This window comes from Canis lupus, chromosome 22 (assembly GCF_003254725.2).
Source record: "Canis lupus dingo isolate Sandy chromosome 22, ASM325472v2, whole genome shotgun sequence".
In the NCBI taxonomy this organism is placed as follows: Eukaryota; Metazoa; Chordata; class Mammalia; order Carnivora; family Canidae; genus Canis; species Canis lupus.
The window spans coordinates 9,771,912-9,797,688 of record NC_064264.1 but is presented as its reverse complement, the minus strand read 5'-3'; the positions used below and the strand labels follow the sequence as shown (position 1 = coordinate 9,797,688).

The 25,777-nt window shown below is 45.6% G+C and overlaps 1 long non-coding RNA gene across 1 annotated transcript in view; it reads right to left on the bottom strand.

Annotated features, from left to right (window-relative positions):
- Positions 1 to 8,720, bottom strand: part of LOC125752138 (uncharacterized) — a 41,036-nt gene extending 32,316 nt beyond the window's left edge. The window contains exon 1 of the long non-coding RNA XR_007404923.1: positions 8,393 to 8,720. This is a non-coding gene — a long non-coding RNA (uncharacterized LOC125752138). The remainder of the gene's footprint in view (positions 1 to 8,392) is intronic.
- Between the last annotated feature and the right edge of the window lie 17,057 nt (positions 8,721 to 25,777).

The following is a 25,777-nucleotide window of genomic DNA, read 5'->3' as shown; positions in this document are numbered from 1 at the left end:
TATTTTTCCAGAATATAGAATTTTGCTGGCTCTCAACAACTTCCCCTTTCATGAGGCTAAAGAAAGAAAGTAAAAATGCTTTGGAAAGAAAAATGGTAACAGGAGCTCCATGGAAGCAATGCTGCCGGCACTGATAAAGATCTCAGGCCAGCAGCCAAAGCAGCCCTAGATAGACAGGGTCTCCAGAGCCACGACCCTCTGGGGCTGCAGATGACCACAAGGTGGCAGTGAAGGTCTTCTTCCCCCTGGCCATTTGACCCTCTCCCCTCCCACCCTCACACCAATCCCCAACCCCAGATACCCTGCCTCCTCCCCATCATCTCCCAAGGAAACAGACCAATGCACCCAGATCTAAAGAGCCAGCACTTTTACATTTCGAATAGATACCTTTCTGTTTCATTGTGAATAAAATGGAAACTGTAAAATGATTGGAAATTCCCCTTCAATGGCTCTTGCTTAAAGACAATGGAGCATTGTATTGGAACCAAGAGGAAAACATCAAATAGTGATAGACACTTGTGACACAAACTCATTAAATCTTGTTTTCTTCATCTACCGAATGAGGGATGGTCCCCTCTTATTCCTGAGGTTTCTTCCAGTGATCCTTCCAGACAGAGAGTAAAATGACTCCAACTCATCACATGAGGGAGGGGGTGGGTGTCAGGGCACATCAATCAGTGTGTTGGCTGGGTGCGAATTGACGTCACCAGAAACTAAAATCCCGAATTTATTCACTCTCTGGCTCTTCAGGCTTCCACTTCCTGCTCAGAAATCTTTCACGGTCTTTCACAAAACATTCCATATTGTTTTCACCCAGAGATTAAATTCTCTAGAATCAACCCTTGGTCAGATTTCATAATGAGGCTATAGCTACCCAATTGGGTGGTAGAAGAAGGGAGGAAATAGCTGAATTTAGCCCATTTTTTTTTTCTTTTTTAAATAGGCTCCACACCCAGCATGAAGCCCACCTGGGGACTTGAACTCAGGATCCTGAGATTAAGACATGAGCTGAGGTCAAGAGCCAGCTGCTTAACTGACTGAGCCACCCAGGTAACCCAATCTGTTACTTCTAAAAACAATCAACTCCGATTAATCCAGCTTCGTTTGTTTTTCCAAATAGTTTGTGTTGTTTAGACACACTAGGCTTTTCTCCCAAAGCCAGCTCCAGAACTTTCCATTCAAAAGAGCTCTGTGAAATGAGAAAGGATGCCTGTCCCTTCACCATGTTTACTGTTTGTGCTCTCTCTCTCTCTCTATGTCAAATAAATAAATAAAATCTTTTTTTAAAAAAAAGATAAATGACAAGAGAATTAATGGAAAAATAAAAGTCAAAATCCTTTCTCCTTAAATATTTATACTGAGACACTTTCAAATATTTTTTAAAACTTAGCCATAATAGTAACTAGCATTACTTACTATGTTATGTGCCAGGCAGTGTATGTATTGCTTCATCAATTCTCAGTACACCCTTAAAAGGAAGGAACTGACATTTTCCCCATTTTATAGATGCAATAGACACTGAGGTTTAGGGAGATGAGGTCACCTGCCCAAGGTCATGCAGCTAGAAAGCACACGTACATATTTGACTGCAAAGTCCCAGCTCTTCAAGGCAGTTCATCCAGCTCAAATTGTGTTTTTAATTTTCTCATAATCCTCAAGGATGAGCCCTCTTTCTTACTGGGATCTGGAGAATTAAATTTATTTAATATTTGTAAAATGAAACCAACTTGTTCAACTTTGCAGTGGGAAGCCCAGATGTATTATGGTAGAAAGGATTAGAAGGGTCACTTAGGGTAGCTCCTGGCCTCTGTGCCCTTCACATGAGATGGATATTGTTCTGTTCCAGATTGCCCCTGAAGGAGATTCCACACACTTGGAGTTAAGGAACCCACCTGTCTTAGTCCATTCGGACTGCTATCACACAACACCATGGGCTGCTGGCTTACAACCGGCACACATTTATTTACTTCTCACAGTTCTGGAGGCTGGGAAGTTCAAGATCATGGTGCTGGCAGATTTAGTGTCTGGTAAAGGCTCTTTTCCAGGCTGTAGATAGCCAACTCCTCTCTCTCTGTCCTCATGTGGCAGATATGGGGAAAAAGCTCTCTGGGGTCTCTTCTATATGAACAGCATGCATCCCATTCCTGAGGGCTCCACCCTCATGACTAAGGCACCTCCCAGAGGCCTCACCTCCAAACACTAACACAAACATCCAAACCGGAGCACACCGCAGTGGCCTCAGCTACCATCTAAATGCCTTCCCTCTTGTCTTAAAGTTCAATGGACACAGAGAATAGCCAATGACCGCATTTCCTTCTGATACTGAATTTGAGGACTATCAAGAAAACACACAAGTCTTACACCAGACATGATGTCAAAAGGTCCCCCAGTCGTGTCCTCTGCTTCCAGCTAGAGATTGTATAACCAAAAACAATTAATCTTCAGATCACAGAATATTAATGAAAATTACTAACATTTCTGAACACTCAGCACAGTGCAAAGGGCTTTACCTATATTAACTCATTTGGCAGTAGGGGGGACCCTGAGGTATATATAGGAGAGGTGAAGTGACTTTCTCAAAGCCATACAAATAGAAAACTAGCGAGGGCGGAATTTGAACCCACTGTGCTCAGAATTTCATTTGTGAAGTCCCTGCTCTCTCTCCCTAGGCTGGGCTGATGCGGGAAGACCAGGGAGGCACCTGGATTGGCAGACTAGTGGGCAAAGCCTTAAAATGGCAGACAGCGCAGTTCCCTGGGAAAACCAGTAGTGTTTCTTTAGGTGAGTCCCCACCCCACCTGACTGGGCTTAGTTTCCTCATTTTCAAAATTCCTTAAGGGCCCTTTTAAAACCCTGAAATCCTAGGATTGGGGTTCAAGGAGGATAGTTGAGTTGCAAAGGGAAACAGGAAGGTAGCAAGTTGGGAAACCAATGGACCTGCTGGTGGTCATGGCTTTCTGGATCCTTCTGCAGGAATTCTGTACCAGCCAGGAACTTCTTCCATTCTCCACATTATGCATTCAGCATTAGAGTTCTGTTTTATCTTCAACATGTTAGTATTACACATTTATATTTTGCCAGTTATCTCTTCTATTAACCCAGGCACTCCGCAAAATGACTTGTCATTAATAACGTGAACTGGCTTTTTCAGTTTAGACAGAAAGGAAGATATGGAATTGAAGGAACTGTGTTATCTAATGCATTTTCAAAGAGATTTGTTTGGAGAGAGCGCTTGTTAGAAATACCTAAGCAGAGAGCATCAAATCTTTGACAAAATATATATTAGAAAAATTGCTTAGAGGACTTTCAGGGATTAAAGTCTACCAGCATGCATTGCTTCAAATTTTCTGACAAAATTTGAGCAGCAAGCATATTAGAATCTTACAACCACATTCCTAAATGCCAACACCCAAATCACAAATGCCATCTCTACTGGATGTGGATTTGAGGGTATGTTTGTTCAAGGAGGTAACTGGAGCTCTGTAGTTTAGTTTGCTTGCTTACCTTTATAAAGACAAGCACAGAATTTTAGAATGGGGTGGGACCAGATAGATTTTTCCTAACCCCCTTGTTTTAGAGTTGAGGGAAATCAGATCCGCATACAGGGTCTGTTCCCAGGTCATACAACACAAAGCAAAGCCAGGACTCAGAGCATCTGCTTGACCCCGGCCCCTCACTTTATCTACTATGCCAGTTATCATATTCCACAAATGGACAGAACCAGAAAAAAAAAGGCATAAGAAGACAATGTCAGTAGTCAATCATTAGTGAAGTCATCTCTGAGCTTAAAGGTGGAGGTTCCATGATACCCATCAGAGCCCCCCAAAAGGGAAAATAGATCTGGTGTAGGGAATCAGGGAATCAAACCAGAGGGAGCAGCTGCGGAGGGCTGAGCTGGTATCTGACATTCCAGGGGCTGACACCAAGCCAGGTGATTTACCTGGGAGTAGAGATTTATATGGAACTGTCATTTTATTGTGAAGTTGACAGGCCCTCAAAGGACAATGCAGTGGGAAAGGATGAGATGTGGGGTCACAGGAGCCTTGAGTGTGATTCGCTTCTCACTGCTTGTGACCTTGAGCAACTATCTCACTTCATCCCTGGCTCAGCACCCCATCTGCAAACTGAGACATCTTTGTGCACTGTTCAACACTGTGAATGTGTAAATTTTAATATTGCCGCTTACATTTGTAAGGTTTTATAATGCAGTGAGCAACTGACCAATCAGCCATGATTTATTTGCCTTTCCTGCAAGGACACAGGCAGGAAGCTCTGACTCAGAGAAACAGGGCCAGCCTTGGATTCCTACAACCAGAGGTGACCACAAATCATGCAGTGTTGGCCTGGACCCCCAGCCCAACTTTTCCATTCCACCAACCAGCTGCTCTGCTTATGTTTGTTTAATTCAAACGCCATCCAAGCCAGAGAAATACACTACTGCTTTTGTAAGGGAGGCCTGAGACTGGCAGAAAAAATGCACAAAATAGCCCTGATGGGTGGTTATGCTCTGCGTGGAGGGCCGTGTGTGCAGGTACCCGGGTTCGGGGTGGGCAGAAGATGGCCAGCTGTCCTTCTCGAAAGCACACAGCCCTCCAAGACCCTGCCCAAAGGTCAGGTTACCATGAAGGCCCCAAGGGGAGGCCAGGGTCTTTTAAGGACACATACCTATGACTGTGTAATATATAGGATCAGCTACCTAAACCAAAAGACGTCCATTACAAAGCCTCTCGGAAGGCAGGTAATGGGGAGGAAGAAAGGCCGGAGGGAACATAATGCCCATATGAAAGGCTCAGAAACTTCACAAAGTAACCCCAGGTTTGTTTCCACAAGAAGGATCCTTTCTCTGATGGTAGAAAACCTGCAGTCCAGTCACTACAAACCAACCTGCCCATTGGTTTGCCTCCTTGGGCCTCAGTTTACCTCCCCAGCCTCAGTTTACCTCCTCAAGCCCCAGTTTATCTTCCTGGGTCTCAGTTCTTCTCCTACATAAAAGGCAAACCCTCAATTACACAGTCTCTCAGTCATCTTTCAGGTTTCACACCAGAGGTTTCGTTCCAACTTGAAGGAGAGAGGCAGTTCACAGAGGAAGCTGGGCTTTGGGGAAAAAAGTAGAATAAGTGAGAGGAGAATAATCCAGGTGGAGCTTGGTATGCAAAGGCCAGAAACACAACACCAAGCAGGACTCACTTCAGAACTGAGTGAAGAGCTAAGAAGCCGGAGTGTGAGGGAGGAGAGGAAGCACCCTGCATGGCCCCGTCCCTTTCCTACGTCATCCCTGATACTCAACACCTGCCTGTGTTGGATACCAGCTTTCCTCTGACGTCAACAGAATTATAATGAATTCATGAGTGTTGGGGGAAAAAAAGAGAGAGAGACATGTGGCCAAAGACCTTCAGAAAATGCTGCAAGCTAAATTTCTCTTGGAGATTCATTATATACTTTCGTACATTCAAACTCTTTACCAGGGTGCCTGGCTGGCTCCGTCAGTAGAGCATGTTGACTCTTGACTTCGGGGTTGTGAGTTAAGCCCCACGTGGGGTGTGGAGCCTACTCTAAAAAATGAAACCAAACCAAGCCAAAACTCAGTATCATCCCACTGGCAGGAAACCTGCTGAATTCTGTGTTTGCTAAATGTAGGCAGCCGTGGAACCTTTGCATTGAACACTTGTGAAGATGTTTCCGTCACATGCAGTGAATTCGTCAGGGTAATGTCAGCTGCTAAAACAAAGACAGCCCAAAATTCCAGTGACTTTCAAAACGCAGGTCTGACTCTACTCACGTGGTACATGGCAGGTGTTAGCCATCAGTGGGTGCCCTTCCACTTGGAGAGTCAGGGCCCTGATTACTTCCATCTTAAGGCTTTTTTCTGGCCTAAGATTCAGAATCCTGAGAATCCAAGTCAGTAGATGCAGAAGACAAAGGAAAAAGCTGGCTCACCTTTTGACTGCCTAGTCACATGGCCCCATCTAGATACAAAGGAGCTTGGGAAATGTAGTCCCTGGCTGAGCAACTAGTCTGTGGTATTAAGGACAGCATAAACTTTGGTAGGCTCTCTCCATCACTTCCACTGACTAAATACATTCCCTAAACCACCACTTTTTATCATCATGCCTTTACTCATGCCCTTCCTTTGCCTAGAAAGCCCCTCCCCCTCCCACAAATCTCCTTTCTCCAATTGGCAAATACCTACTTACCCCTCCAGCCCGGCTGAAAGGTTGCTTGCACCTGAGCCCTTCCCTGACCTCGACCCCATTTCTCTTCTTTCTGTGCTTGTAAGACTTTGGACAGTAGTCATCAAAAACTTGTGTCTAGGGATCCCTGGGTGGCGCAGCGGTTTAGCGCCTGCCTTTGGCCCAGGGCGCGATCCTGGAGACCCAGTATCGAATCCCACGTCGGGCTCCCGGTGCATGGAGCCTGCTTCCTCCTCTGCCTGTGTCTCTGCCTCTCTCTCTCTCTGTGTGACTATCATAAATAAATAAAAATAAAAAAAAAAAAAAAGAAAAGAAATGTTACTTAAAAAAAAAAAAAAAAAAAAACTTGTGTCTAGGTGCACCTCGGTGGCTCAGCGGTTGAGTATCTGCCTTTGGCTCAGGGCGTGATCCCCGGTCTGGGTCTGGGGGTTGAGTCCCCCATTGAGTCCCGAGTCCTGCATGGGGTGCCCCACAGGGAGCCTGCTTCTCCTGCCTGTGTCTCTGCCTCTCTCTCTGTGTCTCTCATGAATAAATAAATAAAATCTTAAAAAAAAAAAAAACCTTGTGTCTATTTCCAACCAGAAGAGGAGCCCCATATAGGCAGATTTATACCTCAGCTGCTTTCACATCCGTAGTGTCCAGAGCTGTGTTTGATAAGAAGTAGGGGCTCAAAATAGAGGGAAAAAAAGGAGAAAGAGGGAGGAAAAAAGGGAGAAAGAAAGAGGAGCTGTTGCAAATGAAGGAATAGAGTGGGAAGAAGCAGCCTTCTCTAATCTGTGACTCAGTAATTAAAAGGGCAAAAGGGCCTTTAAATAAACATTTTGCTCCACGTAGGAGCCCAGAAGTTAAACATATGCCACCATAGGCAATTTAAGCCTTTATCTTTTTCTCTGAGTGGTTTTGGAGGGGTTTCTTTGTTTGGAACTCTCCTTTTTTTTTTTTTCTCAAATTGAAGTATAATTGAATATAACATTATATTAGCTTCAGGTGTTTAACATAATGACTTGATATTTGTATATACTGCAAAATGATCACCCCAGTAATTCTAGCTAACATCCATCACTACACCTAGCTACAGAATTGTTTTTCTTGTGATGAGAACTTATAAGATCTACTCTCTTAGCACTTCTCAAATATGCAGTACAGTATTATTAAGTGTAATCTCTGAGTATTCTTCATAAATGACTCTTAACAACAGGCAAATTAGCACCCCTTCCCTCTTCGAATCTCAGGCTTGATAGTAACGTAAACAATTATTGAAGTTCCATATCTGGAAGATGTTTGGGTTATTGTTTTGGTCGGATTATAGTCAGCCTGAACTTGATGGAATATAATTTAAAAGAACACAACTAAAATAGGTTTCTTAAAATTTGGACAAAATGTACTACTATAAAAAGAAACTTTCAGGGGTACCTGAGTGGCTCAGTTGGTTAAGCATCTGCCTTCAGTTCAGGTCATAACCTCAGGGTCCTGGGATTGAGCCCCAGGTCAGGCTTCCCATGGAGCTACTTCTCCCTCTGCCCCTCCCCTGCTCCTGCTTGCTCTCTCTCTCAAATAAATAAAATCTTTTTGAAAAAACAACTTTCAAAATGCAGTCTTACAATCTCTCTATTGATATTCTCAGGATAAAATAGGTTGCCCAGAGAGGCATGTCCGCCCACTTCCCAGCAAGAGGCACCTGACTCAGGTGCAGGTACTGGAAAGGCCTATCCTGCCTCAGCCCCGGGGGTGCCAAAGGAGCTAGCTACCCAACCCCACTCATCCCCCAGGAACCTTGTTGCTGATTTTGAGTTTAGTGTGTGCAGTTCAGGCAGGATTCAAAGCCAGGATCACAGAGTGAGCCCTTATTAGGTCTTGTGCTGAGTCAGAAATGAAAAAAAAAAAAAAAAAAGTGCAGGTTCTGAGGTCAGGTAGGGGGACAATGGGATGCCTGAGAGATTATAGTCCAGCTGTTGGGGAGAACAGCCCCTGATGCTAGCTAGTCCTGACTTGTCTCTAAGACACAACATAAACAAGCTAAACTGTCCTCAGCCTTCTTTCCCTCATCTTCAAAAAGGAGCTCACGCTATCAGTTCTTCTGAACCAGATCATGTATTCACATTAGACAGAAGAGACCTGGGGAAAAGAGAAGTATCCAGATGTTCTTGTCACCCTCTGAGCCCCATGTCTTCCAAACGGCGAGTTGATCTACACTTACTCACCCTAGGATGTCCCCTTTGGCATCTCAGTTACTATCCAGCCACATGAAAATGTTCCATTCAAAAGAGCTGCCATGAGTAAGAGCTGGACCCTGAGTGATTAATGTCCCCACAGCCTTGAGGATGGATATGTGTTTAACCAGAGTGTCCTGTGGGGTATTGATGATAGTCATGACCTTAATGCCTGATCCCTCATTTTCACATCTTGACCCAATTTTGAAGAGGGCCATCCCCCTAAGAGTCAGTTTGGCCTGATGCTTGATGCCTTATTTTCAGCAGCTTTCCTTCCCAAGGCACGCTGGCTTCATTGATAAGTGTTGCTAGCTCTTTATCTACATCATTTTAGAATAGGTTGCCAAGGCAACAGGATTCAGAACTGATTCTCATTACTGTACATTCCCTGACAAATGAGTGTCTGCATTTACATGGTCTCAACCAGTATTAGCTATCCTCTCTCTGAGATAGAATCCCAACATGTAGAGTTTGCGCACATAATTCAACATATAATTGTATATTGTCTCCTAATAATCATACATTGTGTTAGTGAACAATACAGCTGTGGGCACCCATGCCAGCCCACATTAACATCGTTCTTCACTGATGGGCCAAGAACATACACTTTTAGATGCCATAAAGAAAAATGAGATATTCCTAAGAGTATATTTATAAAGCAAATCCACACTCTCATTCTTGAGCACTGCCTCAGTTTCCATTATGTGAAATCTCATGATTCTTAGTCCTAGAATGGGCCAAATGGTTATTGTTTGTTTTACCCATGGCTTTCCCTAGGAGGAAATATCATTATTCTCGGTGTAACCAGGATTTGACAAAGACCTAGGAAGCCAATTCAATCTAGGACAGATCTGTACATATTTTCTAAAATTGTGGAATGGAAGTGAAACCACAATGTCAAAATAGCCTCCAACTCCAGTGTGGATGCTTCATTTGGATCATGTGCCTGCTCTGTGCCGAGGACTATGAAATTCACACTGGTCTCTTAGAGATGTCCCATGATTTTTCCTCTTCACCAGATGATAAAGGAAATCCATGAGGACAGTAGAGCTGAAAAGGGAAAATAAAAAATAATTTAAAATATCTATGTGGATTATAACATTAAGTCCTTCCCCACCCCACAATCCTCCTGGCTCCCTCCAAAAAAAAAAAAAAAAAAAGCTGTGAAGGAGATAACTGGACTAAAGAAGGTCTGGGGTTGTGAGCGCTGAGTTGCATTTTAAAAGAATTGGTGGCTCCGGGTCATTTTAATCAAGTTGCATGTCAGCTTGCAAATTTTCCAAATTAGCTGTAGCTGGAGGAGAGCAAGATGTTGTTCTTCTCTCCTAAAGAATAAAAACAGATTGTTGTGACACATTCTCAGTCATAATGACAGATTGGAACCATTGTTTTTGGTACAAGTCAGAAAACATAGCAACTTTTTTCCCCAAAAATTGTGGCACTTGATTGATTTCTGTTGAGATTTGGGCATCTCCCAGTTTGTCAGTAATGTTGATGAAGTTCACAAAAAAATCTTAAAAGCCAAATGCAGACACAAAGACTGATTTAAAATGAGGTTGATTTTCACTGGGAAAGGAAGCTTTTGGGCTTGAGGACAAGCCTTAGAATGCTTAGGTTGGATGCTATTCAAATATTGCTCTTTTGAAAAGTAAAGAGGGTAGTGAAGAAGGGAGAGCTGATACTCTCCTATCCCGGATGTCTCTGCTTCTGAAAGCAGGAACACTTCCAAGAAACAGAAGCTATTTCTACCATCCTGAATAAGGCTGGCTCTGCACATCACTGCCCAGACAGGGGTCTGTGTGTCCCTCCACCAGTCCATTCAAAGGTTGAGCCCGCATCACAGCTAGTCAGAATGGCTGTGGCACAGACAACCGGTTCTCACAAACCAGACAAGAAAGGTTTCAGATCTGTCATTCATCATTAAGTCAACTGGTAAACATCGCAGCCTAAGACTATGGTTCCAGAATCCAACAAAATGAAATGTTTAATCAATATGTGCATGATGTAAGCAAAGAAACAGGAACCCAGGGGATGAATAATTACGGGATACACTGGAGCAAGCCCTTAAGATGCCCTGAAACCCAAAAATAACCAGCTCTTCCTATATTATCAATAACTCAGTTTCCCTTTGCCAACTCATTCTTCTTAAACCCACTTATTGTTCCAGTCCAGCCCGTTTACACACTTACATGCCTATAGTGGATGCAGAAAGCAAAGATCAAGTCTCATGGAGAGTTCACAGATTTCCCTCACATATTTGTATATAGTCACAGGGAATGGTGAACCTGATGTTCTGATTATCTGACCAAATGGCCAACAAATCTTTATTGACATCATACTGGGAGCAAGACATTGTGCTAGGTGCTCTGGGGGACACAAAAGAATGCACGCATGACATGTCATTACGCCCAGGAGCTCCCAGTCTCATCAGGAGGCATGGCTTCCACTTGCCAGACAGTTGTATACGATTAAGTCCATTAGCGGAAGACTTGGAGTGTGAACGCTGTAGGCATTTGAGTGTTAGTGAATTACTAAAGATTTCAAGGAGGGTCTGAAGGGTGAAGGGGGAAATGAGCAGGGTGTCTATAGAACACTTAGCGTGCCTGGAACAGAGTGTTTGAGTGGGTGAGAAAGGGAGATGAGATGGAGAAAACAGGTCAGATTTCAATGCTAAAACTTTCTCCTATAAGAAATGTGAGGATATGAAAGGCACACAAAAGTGAGGCTTAGGGCAGCCCTGGTGGCTAAACGGTTTAGCGCTGCCTTCAGCCCAGGGTGTGGGATTGAGTCCCACATCAGGCTCCCTGCATGGGGCCTGCTTCTCCCTCTGCCTGTGTCTCTGCCTCTTTCTCTGTGTCTCTCATGAATAAATAAATTAAAAATCATTTTTAAAAAAAGTGAGGCTTAAAGATGTGATATGCAGGCTGGATTGAGCAGAAGAACCTGGGAATAAGGAGTTGATTTCAAAGCCAAATGCACTATCCTAGCCTGGAACACCAAGGGCAGGGGTGGTGTTCCAAGGCAGAGGAAAGTGCAGGGCTCAGTAAAAGACGTGTGGGATGGGGTGGAGGAAAGAAGAACATGTCCAAGAGAACACAGAAGTTTTAAGTGTTTGATAAAATTGGCCAGGCATTGTTGTAAAAGATTATGTGTATTTTTTCAACAAAGCCTCACAATGACCATATGAAGTCAGTTTGATTATTATCCCCATTTTACAGATGGGGAAACTGAGACAGAGAGAGGTTCAATAATTTGCCCTCTGTCATACAGTTAGTAAAAGCAAGAAGAGGCATGGGGAGACTTTGAACACAGCCTGGCTTAGGCGCTTGCACCTCTTGTGAGGTGTTAGAAGCCCATCCAGGAGGAAAGATTTGGGGAGTTATTTGAGATACAAGTAGAAAACTTGGAAATTAAGTAGAACCTAGAGACACAGCTCTGAGTACTACCCTCCCATAGGGCTTGGAGACACAAGTTTTCAAGAGAGCTGAAGAGTGAGGGAGTTTTCAGAGGAAGACTAGAAGACAGAAGAATGCTCTATGGAGCCTTGAAGAGGGCGTAGCTCTGGGGTGAACAGTGGAAGAGACGTCAAGGTAGTATGAGACAACACAGGTCAGAAGTGTGAAGAGCTCAGAGTGGATATCATGGGGGCCCACGGAGGAAAGAGTTTCAAAGAAGATGGTTATTAAGGGTGCCCATATCTAAGGGGTGCAGAGTGATGAGCACAGGGCAGCCAGACCCCTGGAGGGGCATCTCTGACTGTCAGGGGGACCATTTGAGTAGAAACCAGGGACAGTAGCCACTGAGGGTCTGAGGGGCCTCAGGAGGGAGAAAGAGCAGTGGTAGATGTGGATGACCTGTTGAGAAGCTCACCAGCGGAAAGAGGGAGACGTTGAGTAGAGTGCATGGCTAAAGCCTAGAAGGGACCAATGGAAAGGGTGATTTTTGCCTACAGATTTCAGCCAAGAGGAAAAAACTGGGTCCAGACCCCAAGGATTGCCCAGAGGCTGGCTCTGTTGGAGGGACTTCTCTGCTCATTTTCTGACACTGAAGAGTTGCAGGGTGGGGGGGGGACGGTGACCAGAGATCACTGCAGTGGGTCACCCTGTTCTCAGGAAACCAAAGGCACGGCCCTCTGCTGGGTTAGGACGAGATGAGGAATACCTAAAGAGAAGGGCGCGTGCCTTCACGCTTGGTTGGAACGGAATGGAAGGTGCTAGAGGAAAGTTTTAGCATCAGAGGCAGATGATGAGAATTGAATAAAGAATCAGAGTGAAGTGAGTGGGAGAAAAAATGCATTTCAAAACCTGGAAAATCAGCAGTGGAAAATATTCCCAGGCACCACCACCCCACACCCCTCCTCACACCACCCTAAAATGAGGCCACAGTCCAATCAGGCCTCCTAATGTTCAATAAGATCAGCAATGCACAGGCCGCTCCTCGGGGCTCAAGTCCTACACTCAAGCCTTAATGAGTCACCTGCTCGATATTTTCCACTTCAGGCCTTTGGCTTTCTGGGACCTCAGTCCACTCAGCTGCAAAATTGACTTACGGGATCATGTCAATCGCCAGATGCTGTAGAGCAGAGCAGGAGAGTCCAGCTTCTGCAGGTAAACGAACTGCCTGAAAGGAAATGAGCAGTGATTTCCCAGGGAGTCTCTCCTGCAATGTCGTTATAATGTCAGCTTTTGACAGCAAAACGATTTCAGTGGAAGACTCTAGAGTAAATCGTGGAAGTGCCTGAGCCTTATTAAAATGATGTCAGTGCATGCTACGTTTCACGTCTCCCGCACATGAAAACCCCACAGCGGGAGAAGTCAGTCGCTCCAACAAACTACCATGATGCCTAGACCCCGGTGCGCATTTGACCCGTGATGCCCCCCGTCCTCCACCCCTTTGGTAATTTCAGGTGGAAGACAATCAATCCTGAGCTCGGTGAGCCAGCCCCCAGGGGCGTGTTGTCCTCTTTAGCTCCAAATGCTAGCATTTGTGTATGTGTGAAGCCCTTCCATTGCCCCCCACCTTCTCTCCAGACCAATGACTGTGGAAAACGTGCCTTGGGGCATGAGACCTTAGACCGTGGGCCTTCTCTGTGACCCCCACTACACGCTTTGCCTACATGATCTCATGTTTCCTTCATGACCTTTCCACAGGTAAGTGTCATCGCTCCCATCTTTACGGATAGGCCAATGGAAGCTCAAGGAGGCAGCCAGTGGGTGAAGAGTCGAACCCATGACCCTGTGGCTCAAAAGTGCCTGTTCATAACCAAGACACTCTAAGATCACCAGAGCATGACAGAGGATGGACTGCACCACATACACACCAAGGAGGTGTGTGCGAGGCTGGCACCGCCTCCTTCCAGAAGCTCCGCAGCCTCATCCTGATGAGGGATGATGGGCGGTAAAGGAAGGTCCTGCATCGTCTCTTGCATTCTAGCCAGGTAGAGGGACAGCCAGCTTGTTGAAATGTCCATCAGCCGGTCACCTCTCACCGAGGCACCGGAGCTGTCCCCACTGGCCCCCAGCATCATCAGCATCAGCCCTAGGAAACTGGTAAGGTAGAGCAGCCTTGTGGTGTGAGCAACAGCAGATGGCTCAGCTGGCCCTGGGGTGTCCTAGCGTCGACATCAGCAGCCCCAGCCAGCAGGACCTGGGTTTGCTGCCCCATTTCCCCAGGGCCCGGGGTTCCCTCTCAATCTGTATTGACAGCACCCCAGGGATGTGGCCCCAGAGCTCAGTACCTATGTTGCCTGTCTTCCACAAAGACAAGGAAGGAGGACAGACCAGAAAACAGCATGCAGTGACCCTTTCCAACAGCATCACATCTAATCTTCATGGCAACGGAGAGGCTATTATCCCCATGGTGATGAGGAGGAAAATGAGACTCAGAGGCAAGATCACTTCCCAAGGTCCCCCACCTAGTCAGCGAGACGGCTAGGATGCAATCCCTCAATTCTCTGGCTCCACAGCCTGGGCTCCCAGGAACCCCTCCTCTTCTGATTGAACCCCAGGGACCTGCCAGAAAGACAACTCCCCTCAGAGATTCTGTGGCCACCTCAGCCCTGACCTTAGGCCTGTAGGAAACAGACCAGCCTGGCATTAGCTAAGTCAATATCTGCATCAACCAGTGTATTTTCAAAGTACCTTCCAGGCTGTGAGGGGAACATAAAGAAATGTGAGTGTAGGAGCACCTGGGTGGCTGAGTTGGTTAAGTGTCCAGACTCTTGATTTTAGCTCAGGTCGTGATCTCACCGTCATGAGATCAAGCCCCAGGTCGGGCTCCAGGCTGAGCGTGGATTCTCTCACTCCCTCTCCCTTGGCCCCTCCCCCTGCTCTCTAAATAAATAAATAAATAAATAAAATCAGGAAGGAAGATAGGAAAGGAGGGAAGGAGGGAGGGAGGAAGGAAGGAAGAAGTGAGCATGTATTTCTTGCCTCTAAGGAGCTTACAACCAGGATGAGAAGAGCTGGCGCACAGAAAAGAAAACAGAGCCAAGCTAGAAGAGGGAGCTGGAGTTGGTGGTGCAGGGCACAGGGTTGAGGACACAAGGAGCTGGGCCTTCAGCTGCCTGTGCCCAGGTGGAGGAGGGAAGGTGGGCAGGGAGTGCCTTTCCTTCTATGGAGCGGATGGCCAGACCCAAGGACAGAGCTGACACCACAGGGAAGGAAGAGGGTCCAAGGGGACAGTGGAGGACACAGTAGTGGAACATAAAAATAAAAGAGGAGGGTGAAGGTCTGCACAAGGAATGGCAGCAAAGGAAAGAGAGGAAAGGGGAGGAGCGAGAGAGGAAAGGCCGCCTGGCAAGAGGCCCGGGGGCACCAGGGAAACTCCTGTTGCCCAGTGTGTGCACTCAGCCCTCTGGTAGAAGCAACCCAGTGGCCCTGCCCACCCCCCTTGTCTCCAGACATGCTGTCCTCTCTGACTCTGAGCTTGGGGGCAAGCAAGCATCACAGGGACATCTGCAATGAGAGATGACAGAGACGAGCATGGCCCTGGGTGACGGACTTCTCAGCAACCAGCTTCTAGGGAGTGCAAGCACCTTTTGGGCTGGGGGTTGGGGTGAATGGGGGTTCTAACAATGACCTAGTCCCTGCTGGGCGAGGGCTGCTCCAGGTTGCTAAAAGGACCCCCAGAGAAGCCTGAAGGGACCCAAATTATGGAATATTTCTTGGTTGGCCTGGAGAGCAGAGGACTTTGAGTAAGGACTGAATCCCACTGTTCCCTTCTTCTCTCCCGGCAGTGAACCTACAGGGCAACCTGAAAATCTCTGCTGTCCTTCCGAAGAACATCACAGGTACAGGAGGGGGCCTCCCAACAAGGGTGTGGGGGACAGCTGTCCCCCCACTTGCTGTCCTGTGTTGGGCATCTTCTCAGCATCTCTTCTCTTGAGCATTTGTATGCAATCAAGATGCTCGAAGACAACCACACCCCAGAGTGCTCATGGTTGCTGGCCTCCGTCTCTTCTGGGGAAATCCCTGACCACAAAAAGATATTCCCTCCATCAAGAATTTCCTCTTCTGGGGACTTGGGGCAGGTGGAAATAATTACCTGAGATGTGAATGGAGGGTAAGGGGTAGATGGCTTCACTTATCTGACAGGATGCAAAACTTCCTTAGCATTATTCCTGGTGTGGACGAAACCTCCAGATTCACCTAAAAAGCAAGGTATAAAAATGTAATTCTTTTGTTTGAGACTAGCCTAAACTTTAATACACACTGTGTAGCTAAAAGGAAAAAAAAAAAAAAAGAGAGGGGAGGCACTTTTTTGCTTCAGGAACGGGTGGCATGGTGGCTCTCCCTTTGCCGCCACCAGAAGGGGCACACATTGAAGCCCCCCAGCTTTGGAGAAGGAAATTACATTTAATAATTAGTGTAGCCTGGACCCTGACCACTCAGAATCTAAACTGGACCTAACAACATGGTCCAGCTAAATGCTAGCCTTGGCTGAATCTTGTTCACACACACACACCTCACTCATGCCTGGGTGCTCCACCTCTCCCCACTAAGTGCAGAGCAACCTGGGCCTGAAAACCAGATGCACTTCCAGCCTCGTTCTTGTGGGGCCTAGCAGTTGTCTTAAATTAATACTTCCAGAGAAGATTTCTCAATCCCATAGCTGCATTTTTTTTAAGACACAACTCCCTGACCTTTTTAGATTCTTACTATACAATTTGCCACTTGTTCAAATAATTTGCAATTACCACACACCAACTGGTTGCTGATAAAGGCTAAATATAAAAGACCAACAGTATCCAACTTCAAAAGGGGGCTTAAAATTGGAGTAGTTGCTAAAAATAAGGGATCAAGGAGATGGAAAGAAAAACCCTGGGTTTAATTATCTATTAGACGGAGCCATCACAGCAATAAGACGAGTGCTCCAGTTCTCAAGAGAATCCAGTACCCACCAGCCCTCTGGATGGAAGCGCAAATCCATTGGGATGCATACACCACTAGTTTTCTTTTAGAACTATGTTGACAATTACTTATTAGACTAATTGGAAATAGCAGAAACTAGGTGACTAACCCATAATGTCTTCTTTCCTCTCCTCCTTCTCCCCCTCCTCTTCCCCTTCCCCCGCCCCTTCTTCTCCTTTTTCTTCTACTTCTTTTTCTTTTACTTTTTCTTCTTCTTCTTCTTCTTCTTCTTCTTCTTCTTCTTCTTCTTCTTCTTCTTCTTCTTCTTCTTCTTCTTCTTCTCCTCCTCCTCCTCCTCCTCTTCTTTCTTTCTTTCTTTCTTTCTTTCTTTCTTTCTTTCTTTCTTTCTCTTTCTTTCTTTCTTTCTTTTCTTCTTCTTCTTCTTCTTCTTCTTCTTCTTCTTCTTCTTCTTCTTCTTCTTCTTCTTTCTTCTCTCTATCTCTATCTTTGTCTCTCTCTCAATATTTTTCACTCATGTTTATACTGGGTCAGATACTATAACAGACACTAGAGACATAAAATTAGAAAGACTGCTCCTGCCCTGAAGGAACCTGTAGGAGCACACAAGAGAGTTGCCCTGGGCTGATGAGAGTGAGGTCCAGCGTGGGCACAAGCAGAGGCCCCTGGAAGAAGTTGCAGCCTGAGCAGGATTCTGGAAGGACAAGCCTGTACTGAGTGCTCTAAGTGCAGGGACCCTGGGGCTATGGAAGACCTGGGAAGCAGGGGTGGGAGGGGCAGGTGCAGCCAGAAAGGTGCTGTTTTTACATTCCAGTTGCCAGGTGCCTCAGCCTGGCAACTGGAGTGAAACAGAAGATGAGCCCAACCTAACGTAGCAGTGCCTGACCCCCTCACCATCTCTGCTGCCTGGTTCCCCCAAGAAAGCTCTTGCTGTCTGAGATGAAAGCCTCATTCCCATGGGAAGAGACAGCGGAGTCTCTACCTCCAGACAGCTCCTCTGTGACCTGAGAGGAGTATCTGCAGTTCCACCATTGGAATTCATTCTTGAGACTCTAGAAGTCTTGCATCCTTAGAAAGTGCCAAGTTTTTGGAAAGCCCTGCCCTCGGGTTCAGAGGAGATCCTCCCCTGAAGAGGTGACTAGCTGATAGCAGCTCCTATGAGATCCCAGGGAAGTCAAAGACGCCTGGGAGGGTCCTTGGATGAGAACAGGAAGAGGGGCACAGTGGACGGAGTGCAGAAATATACCCTTGGAAGCCAAACAAAGCCAAAATTGGGAGGGGGGAAGATTTCTTTTTTTTTTTTTCTCCTATAATTTCAAGAGGAGTGAATGGTGTTTTGAGTTCTCCCCTTATCTCCATCTGAAGCAAATGCAGACACTTTAGCCTCCCTGCTTTGAAGCATTTCATTCTTTCATCCTACAGACTTTATGGAGCCTCCACTGTGTGTTCCAGGCTCTGTGCTGGGGGCTGGTGGCCGGGACAGGAGTTGGGGTGTCTGATGGGATTCTTCCCATACTCCCGACCCTTGGAGAGGTTGGAGCCTCCCTAGGGCCCGAGGATCAAAAGTGCCAGGGCTGTGGACAGTGCCCTGCAGATGGGCTCCCTCCAGCTGACCTCTCCCAAAGACCATGCCGTGAGTGCCCAGCAAAGAGAGCTGGCCAGCCACAGGACGCATCAGCAAATAGCACCTTGTTGAAAGGCTTACCTAAAGCCGGGTGCCTGCAGGTTAGAAAAATAAACCCACAGATGAAATGAACATTATAGTAGCAACCTGCCGAGCCTCTTAATCTGTCACTTAAATCTAGGGCTTTTAGCTATAATTGAACACCCTACTGCGACTATTATGAAGAGGAGGAGGAGGAGGTGTCGAAGTTGTGGTTTAGGAGGGCGGATGAAAATAAATTTCCCTTCAAAACTAGTCAATAACAATGCCTTTGTGTTAAAGGCCTAGAGTGCTGGCCCAGTCACTGTGGAAGAAAACAATACATCCAGGGCAGTCGGCAGGTGGCTGACTCATGGCCCACGCTGCCATTTATTCTGGGAGCATCTGGGGGACCACTGAGAGCCCTTGAGATTGAAAAAGTGCCACCGCATTTTTTTAAAAGTTGAAAAAAGCTGCCTGGTAGGTGACTATATGCATATTCTCCGAACTGCTCAATATTAGTAAAAAGAAAAAAAGGGAGGGGGGGAGGGAGGGAGGGAGGAAGGAAAGATACTCTGCAGCATATGTCATCAGGGAAATGCAAACAGAAATATTGAGAGGGACCCCCGGTTGGCTCAGGCTCAGTCAGTTGAGCGGTTGAGCGTCTGACTCTTGGTTTCAGCTCAGGTGGTGATCTCAGGGTTGTGGGATCAAGCCCCACGTTGGGCTCCATGCTCAGCATGGAGTCTGTTTCAGGATTCTCTCTCCTCCTCCCTCTGCTTCTCCTCTCTCTCTCTCTCTCTCTCATAAATAAATAAAATCTTCAAAAAAGAAAATGAAATAACAAGACACCTCTACACACCTATTACAAGAGCTGAAATCTGGATGGCTGAAAACACCAAATGCTGGCAAAAATGTGGAGTAACAGGAGCACTCAGTCGATGCTGGTGGGCATGCAACATGGTACAGCCTCATTGGAAGACAGTCTGGCAGATTCTTACAAAACTGAACATACTCTTACCATATGATCCAGCAATCATGCTCCTCGAGAGTTACCCAAAGGATCTGAGAACTTATGTCCATCCAGAAACCTGCACATAGATGTTTATAGCAGCTTTATTCATAATTGCCCAAACTTGGAAGCAGCAAGATGTCCCTCGGTAGGTGAATGGATAAACTGTGGTACATCCAGACAGTCCAATTTTATTCAGTGCTAAAAAGAAATGAGCTATCAAGACAGGGAGGAATTTTAAGTGGGTATTGCTAAGTGAAAGAAGCCCATCTGAAAGGGCTACGTAATATGACATTCTGGAAAAGACAAAACTATGGAGGCAATAAAAAGGTCAGAGGCTGGTGGGAAGGGAAGGGATAAGTAGGTGAAACAGATTTTTTCAGGGCAATGAAAACATTCTGTATGATAGTTTAATGATGAATACACGTCCTTATACATTCATCCAAACCCACAGACTGTGCAACACTAACAGTGGACCCTCATGTGAACCATGGACTCTGGGTAATGATGATGTGTCAGTGGAGGTTCATTAGTTATAATAAACGTGCCATCTGGTGGCAGATGTTGATCATGGGGGAGGCTGGGGGGGGGTTGGGGACAGAGAATATGTGGGAAATCTCTCTTACCTTCCTCTCATTTTGCCATGAACCTAAAGCTGCCCTAAAAAAAATAAAGCCTTTAAAAGAAACAGAACATGAGAGACTCCTAATTTTGGGAAACAAACTAGGGGTGGTGGAAGGGAGGTGGGCAGGGGGCAGGGGTGACTGGGTGATGGGCACTGAGGGGGCACTTGATGAGATGAGCACTGGGTGTTATTCTATATGTTGGCAAATTGAACACCAATAAAAAATAAATTTATAAATAAAAAAATGAAAAAGAAGAAGAAGAAGGAAGGAGAGGAGGACGGGGGGAAAGGAAAAGAAAAACTAAATAGAACATGGCTTCAAAAAATCCCCTTTTCAGGGGCGCCTGGGGAGCGTGGTTGTTGAGCGACCAACTCTTGGTTTTGGCTCCCGTCATGATCTCAGGTTCTTGAGATCAAGGCCCTGTGTTGGGCTCCATGCCCAGCAGGGAGTCTGCTTGCCCCTCCCCCCACCCCTCACCCCCACTCAAGCTTGCTCTCTCTTTTTCTCTCTCAAAAATAAATAAATAATCTTTTTTAAAAATTCCATTTACAAGCTTTTAGAAGATCACAGTATATGGAGATGATTTTGTGAAGGTCAGATTCTTTCCAGTCAATCATACTGGGCTTCCTGAGAGTTCAAGAGGGAGCGATGGTGCCTTGCCTTCTGCAATGAGACAGGATTTTCAAAGCATCCCGTCCCTGTGGAAAGGCAGTATGATACAAACGCAGGAGGTGGTTATGGCACCTGTATTACTATTATTATTGGACTGAATTGTCTTTGAGAGATTGCTGTAAGAGGGACATTAGACTGAAGGAGTGGATTGTTTCTTCAAATTTCTTCTTTAGAGAAATCAGGTTCCTGGGGTTTGAAGACACAGGGGGCAGCCCCCTCAGCTGGCAGACTCATCTAATCTTCGCGGAGAACCAACCTGAGCACGGGATATCTGACCTTGTGAGAACTTGGGTGGAACTAAATTTGTTGGAACTCTCTTCAAAAAGGATCAAAATGAATATTGTACTCTTTGCATCAAAGCTTTTTGGAGGAGCACCAAGCAAGAGTCATTTCCCTGCCCACCCAGAGTCACAGCCCTTCGTGTGGTCAGCACAGATTCCTAAATACCCACCTTCAAGAATCACGGTCAGACTCCAGGCACAAGGAGCACTGGCTTCCCTCAAACCTCCTTTGAATATGTGTTAGCTGCTGAGAACACTCCCTTCACCCATCCTGTCACACTACAACTGCATGTGGCTTGCACGCAATTCAAATCCTAATCCTCACCCCTAGAACACCTCATTGACCCTTTCCTTGTCAGGCCATGAGCCGTTCTGGAGGAGTGAATGTGCTGTGTGATTTAAGGTTTACCCCTTCGAGCACTGAATCATAAAAAATAAACAAGGAGACTGTGTATTGCATACTTTCCTGCTGAAATAAAGAAAGCACATTTCATACTTGAAATTTTATGATTCAGGCCATCATCTTGAATGAGAAGTATATTATAGGGTTGTAATTCATATGCGGTAGGTAATAAAAGGTTAAAAGTAGTGGTGATTTCTGCCTCTGTGGCGTATGCCCTTAACAAAACTTGATTTCTGGGGCATTGCACGTTATTAAATTATTTTCTGCATGTCTGCCCCAGGTTTATCAGGGTTCATGGAGAAAGTTAAAGAGACACGACACAGGTAATAAGCTCCATTTCAGAAATTAGAAACTGTGTCACTAATTAGATCCCAGCATAATTCTGACCAAGGAGACTTGAATAAATGTTTTCATATCTATCTATCTATCTATCTATCTATCTATATATATATATATATATAGAGAGAGAGAGAGAGAGAGAGAGAGAGCAATATAAAATGATGGTGGTGGCCATGAGATCGAAAGATGGTATATCAGTTAAGATTCTTTGGTGTAAGCAAGAGAAACCAACTCTGAGTTACTTGAGCCAGAAAAGGGATATATTGGGAGAATTCTAAGTAGGGCCCACTGGTGAAGTTGTTGGTGAACACCTGGACCCCAGGTAAGACTTAATGAAGGCTGCGAGCTCAAGGATTCTGGAGCTCCATGACCTCACTACAGACACTTCTGGTGTCTGTGTGTTTCCACTCAAGAGTCAATTCCTGGGAAAGAGATGATCTCTTTGGCCCATTTTGGGTCATGAGTCTATCCCTGAGTCCATGTGCATACAACCCTGTGACACGGAGCCTCATAAAAATCACAGAGAGTGAAGAAGGGGCATTTCCCCCAAAGAGAGGAATGTTGGGTCAACTAAAACAGAGGTCCGCTAGAGACAGCCTCCCTAACCCCTCCGCACATGGTCATACCCTCTAACTGCTGGTTGTCCCTGGTTTTGTATAAATGTGGCTTCCTGTCCCAAGGATTTTTGCTGGATCTTCCCTGAGAGGCCATGGTGGATAGATTACACCTCCTCCCCAGGGCACTCCATGCCCTACTCCCCTGCGTCCATGAAAGGGGGACTTTACAGATGTGATTAAGGTTATGGACTGTAAATACAGAGATTAGCCTGGCTTATCCAGCCAAGCCTAATGTAATCACATGAGTCAGACGGGTGCAGCCAAAGAGTTAGACACATTTTAAGCATGAGAGGGACCCAGACCCTGTCACTGGAGGAGAGTCACATGGAAAATACAAGGAGGAATTCAGCAGCTTTTAGCAGGATCTCTAGCAAACATAAGCCCCTGGCTGACAGCCAACAAAGGCACAGGGCCCCCAGTCCTGCTATAGCAGGGGACTTAATTTAGCCAACAACCTGAATGAGCCTGTACGGGGGTTCATACTCAGAGCTTCCAGAAAGGAACTCAAACGTGCTGACCCCTTGTTTCAGCTTATGAGACTCTAAGCAGGTGAACTACTCTGTATCCAGAATTCTGATAAACAGAACTTAGTAATAACAAATTTGTATTGTTTTAAGCCACCAAATTTGTGGTGATTTATGACAGTAGTCACAGAAGACCAATACAGAGGTCATACAGATGTCTCACCTACCGTAACTTAATACCAGCATCTTATGATTTTCTTGGTGATTATCTGGGTGGATGAACTCTCTGGGCATAGAGACCTGACCATAATTCTTCTTTTCCATCTTCAGCAATAAAAACAACAACAAAAACAAATAAAAAGTATTCACTGAACAACTACTACATGTTAGGTACATTATAGTCATTATAGTATATAATCCTCACTCTCCTCCAAAAACATATTTTACAGATGAAAAAGCTCTCCATATCATGGCATCCTAGAACATAGGAATAGTAATATTGCCTACTTCCCCAGACTTTTATAAGGATTGAATAAGGTACGACAATGGGGTAAAGGTCACCCAAATTCACAAGCAGTAAGAGATGGAGTTGGGATTAAAACCCCAGTCTGGGGATGCCTGGATGGCTCATTTGTTGAGCATCTGTCTTCGGCTCAGGGAGTGATTCCAGGATCCTGGGATTGGGTCCCTGCATCAGACTCCCCGGGAGCCTGCTTCTCCCTCTGCCTGTGTCTTTGCCTCTCTCTCTGTGTCTCTCATGAATAAACAAATCTTAAAAAAAAACAAAACAAAAAACAAAAAACAAAAAAAAAGAGTCTGTCTGACCCAACACAAGCTCTTTCTACCATGCCTTGCCCCAGTATCACCACTAAGAAGGCACCCAAACAACAGGTAACAAACCAACAATCAGTATCATTTCATGTATCTCACAGCCTCGGGATTCTCCAGTGTATCAGACCTATGGGCCAGTGGGACCAAAGCTGGACCAGGAGTTACTGGCCAGGTCTCCATATCTCTACAAATGAATCAGTGTGGAGGTTAAAAAACACATTGAAAGTTGAAGCCAACTCTCAATTCTCCTTGGCTTTCAGTTTTCACAGAGCTCTCTTGGGTCTGCTCCATGCATGCAGTATCCCAGCTGTCAGGAATATGTGGAGAATGTTTCTCAGCCTCTCTTTAGCACTTTTTGATTTTTTTCAACTTTCCCATTGGATTTAGGGCTCACTTCAACTAAGAGCAAAATCTTGGGCTAGCAAAGTGACGAGGTTATTCTCGTTTGTTCCTACCTGAGTCCCCCAGGGTTAGGCAGCAAAGCCCCTCACAGGTTTACACACACACACACACACACACACACACACACACACACACACACCAGATTGAGTCTGTCGTTTCTGGCCACAAACTTGCTCATTTCCATGTTCAGTCCACACTTTTAAAGCTATAGTTCTAGCCAATTGAAGTGATAGAAGGGCACAAAAGTAGCTCCAGCAAGGAGGCCACAGACGCCTACCCTTCTTACCTGAAGCTCAAGCAGTGTTTCAAGAATAGAAGCTTCTCAGTTTGTTGTCTGCCTTTGGTCAATTTACAGTGCTTTGAAATAGTTGTTCTTGACATTATTTTTTCCAGTGTTATGCTTGCTTTATGGAGGAGTCATGGGCCTCGCATGCTGCTGCGCCTAGAAGCCTCTCCCTCTATCCCTCCCAAGAGGCTGATGTGGAGGCCGCAGGAGACACCAGCCATGGCAAGCTCCCACTATACAGCTGTCCTTGCCCCTGACCACACTAACCCCAAAACTGCTCCTCAGAGGCCCTTCAGAGTCATTTCCCAGAATCTCCTCTCTCTCCCCACATTTCCCAGCTCTGCCCTGGGATAGGCAAAATGGAGGCTTTTGCAGCTTGAATCTATTTCTGTCATCTGCATATTTTCTAATATCAGAAAATATACAAGTCTGGCTGCCTGAGCTCTGGCTTTGACTGTCACTCTGTGTTTTTCACTGCAGTTAATGAACCATAACTGCCTCCAAATACTTTGGCTTTCAGACTATTGGGGCCAACATTCTCAATTGAGTATCAATTTACCATTGCATTTATATGAAAGAACAAGAAAGAGCTTTGTGCGTGTGTGTGTGTTTTTTTCTACTCGAGCCTCATTTCTTGAAGCTGAGAGCTTAGCCAGAATGTTTTAGCCTGCTGCCTCCTCTTTATTCTCACTGCATTACTCCTACATTAATATCTCCTTTTGGAACTCTCAGAAAATAAAGGAAAACAACAGCCCTTCCTGGCAATGGATGTAAACGTCATCTAGCGAGGTGATGGAGTTATTGCAAGGTGATCATGAATCTAAATGCCATCCAATCATGTGTATTCTGAATAAATAATATGGGTACAACTACTTTCAAATGCACACACATCCCTATTGTACAGTGCGAGTATTTTTACAGTCACCAGGATTAGGGTAGATTCTAACGCTGGATATTAAGTTGACAGTGTCTGTATCCTGCTGGAAGCAGGGAAAGCCTACAAAATTTATGGATGTTAGGAAGTATTCCTCATTTTCAAAAAGACTGGGTATTCCTGTTCCAGGGAAACTGGATCTGTAGCAGAACAGCATCTCCTCCCTTTGGCCTAGGGAAGGGGCAGTATCAGAGACAGAGGGTTCCTCCACCACCACTACTGGCTCACATTCATGACATTGGCCAGCTGTTGGGTGCAGTGCCCTTGTAAAATAGACAAGATAATGGTCTAGGAGTCTGAAGACCCCATATGCCATTAGCTTGCTGGAAAATCTTGGAAAAATCTTCATTATCTTGGGCCCCTGCTCCTTCATCTATAAAACAATATCACTAAATGATGTCAAAGACCCTTGCCAGCTTAGCCATTCTTTGACTCAACACATTGCAATAATAGGCACCTAGCACACATCTTCCTGTTCATAAATCCCAGAATGGCCAC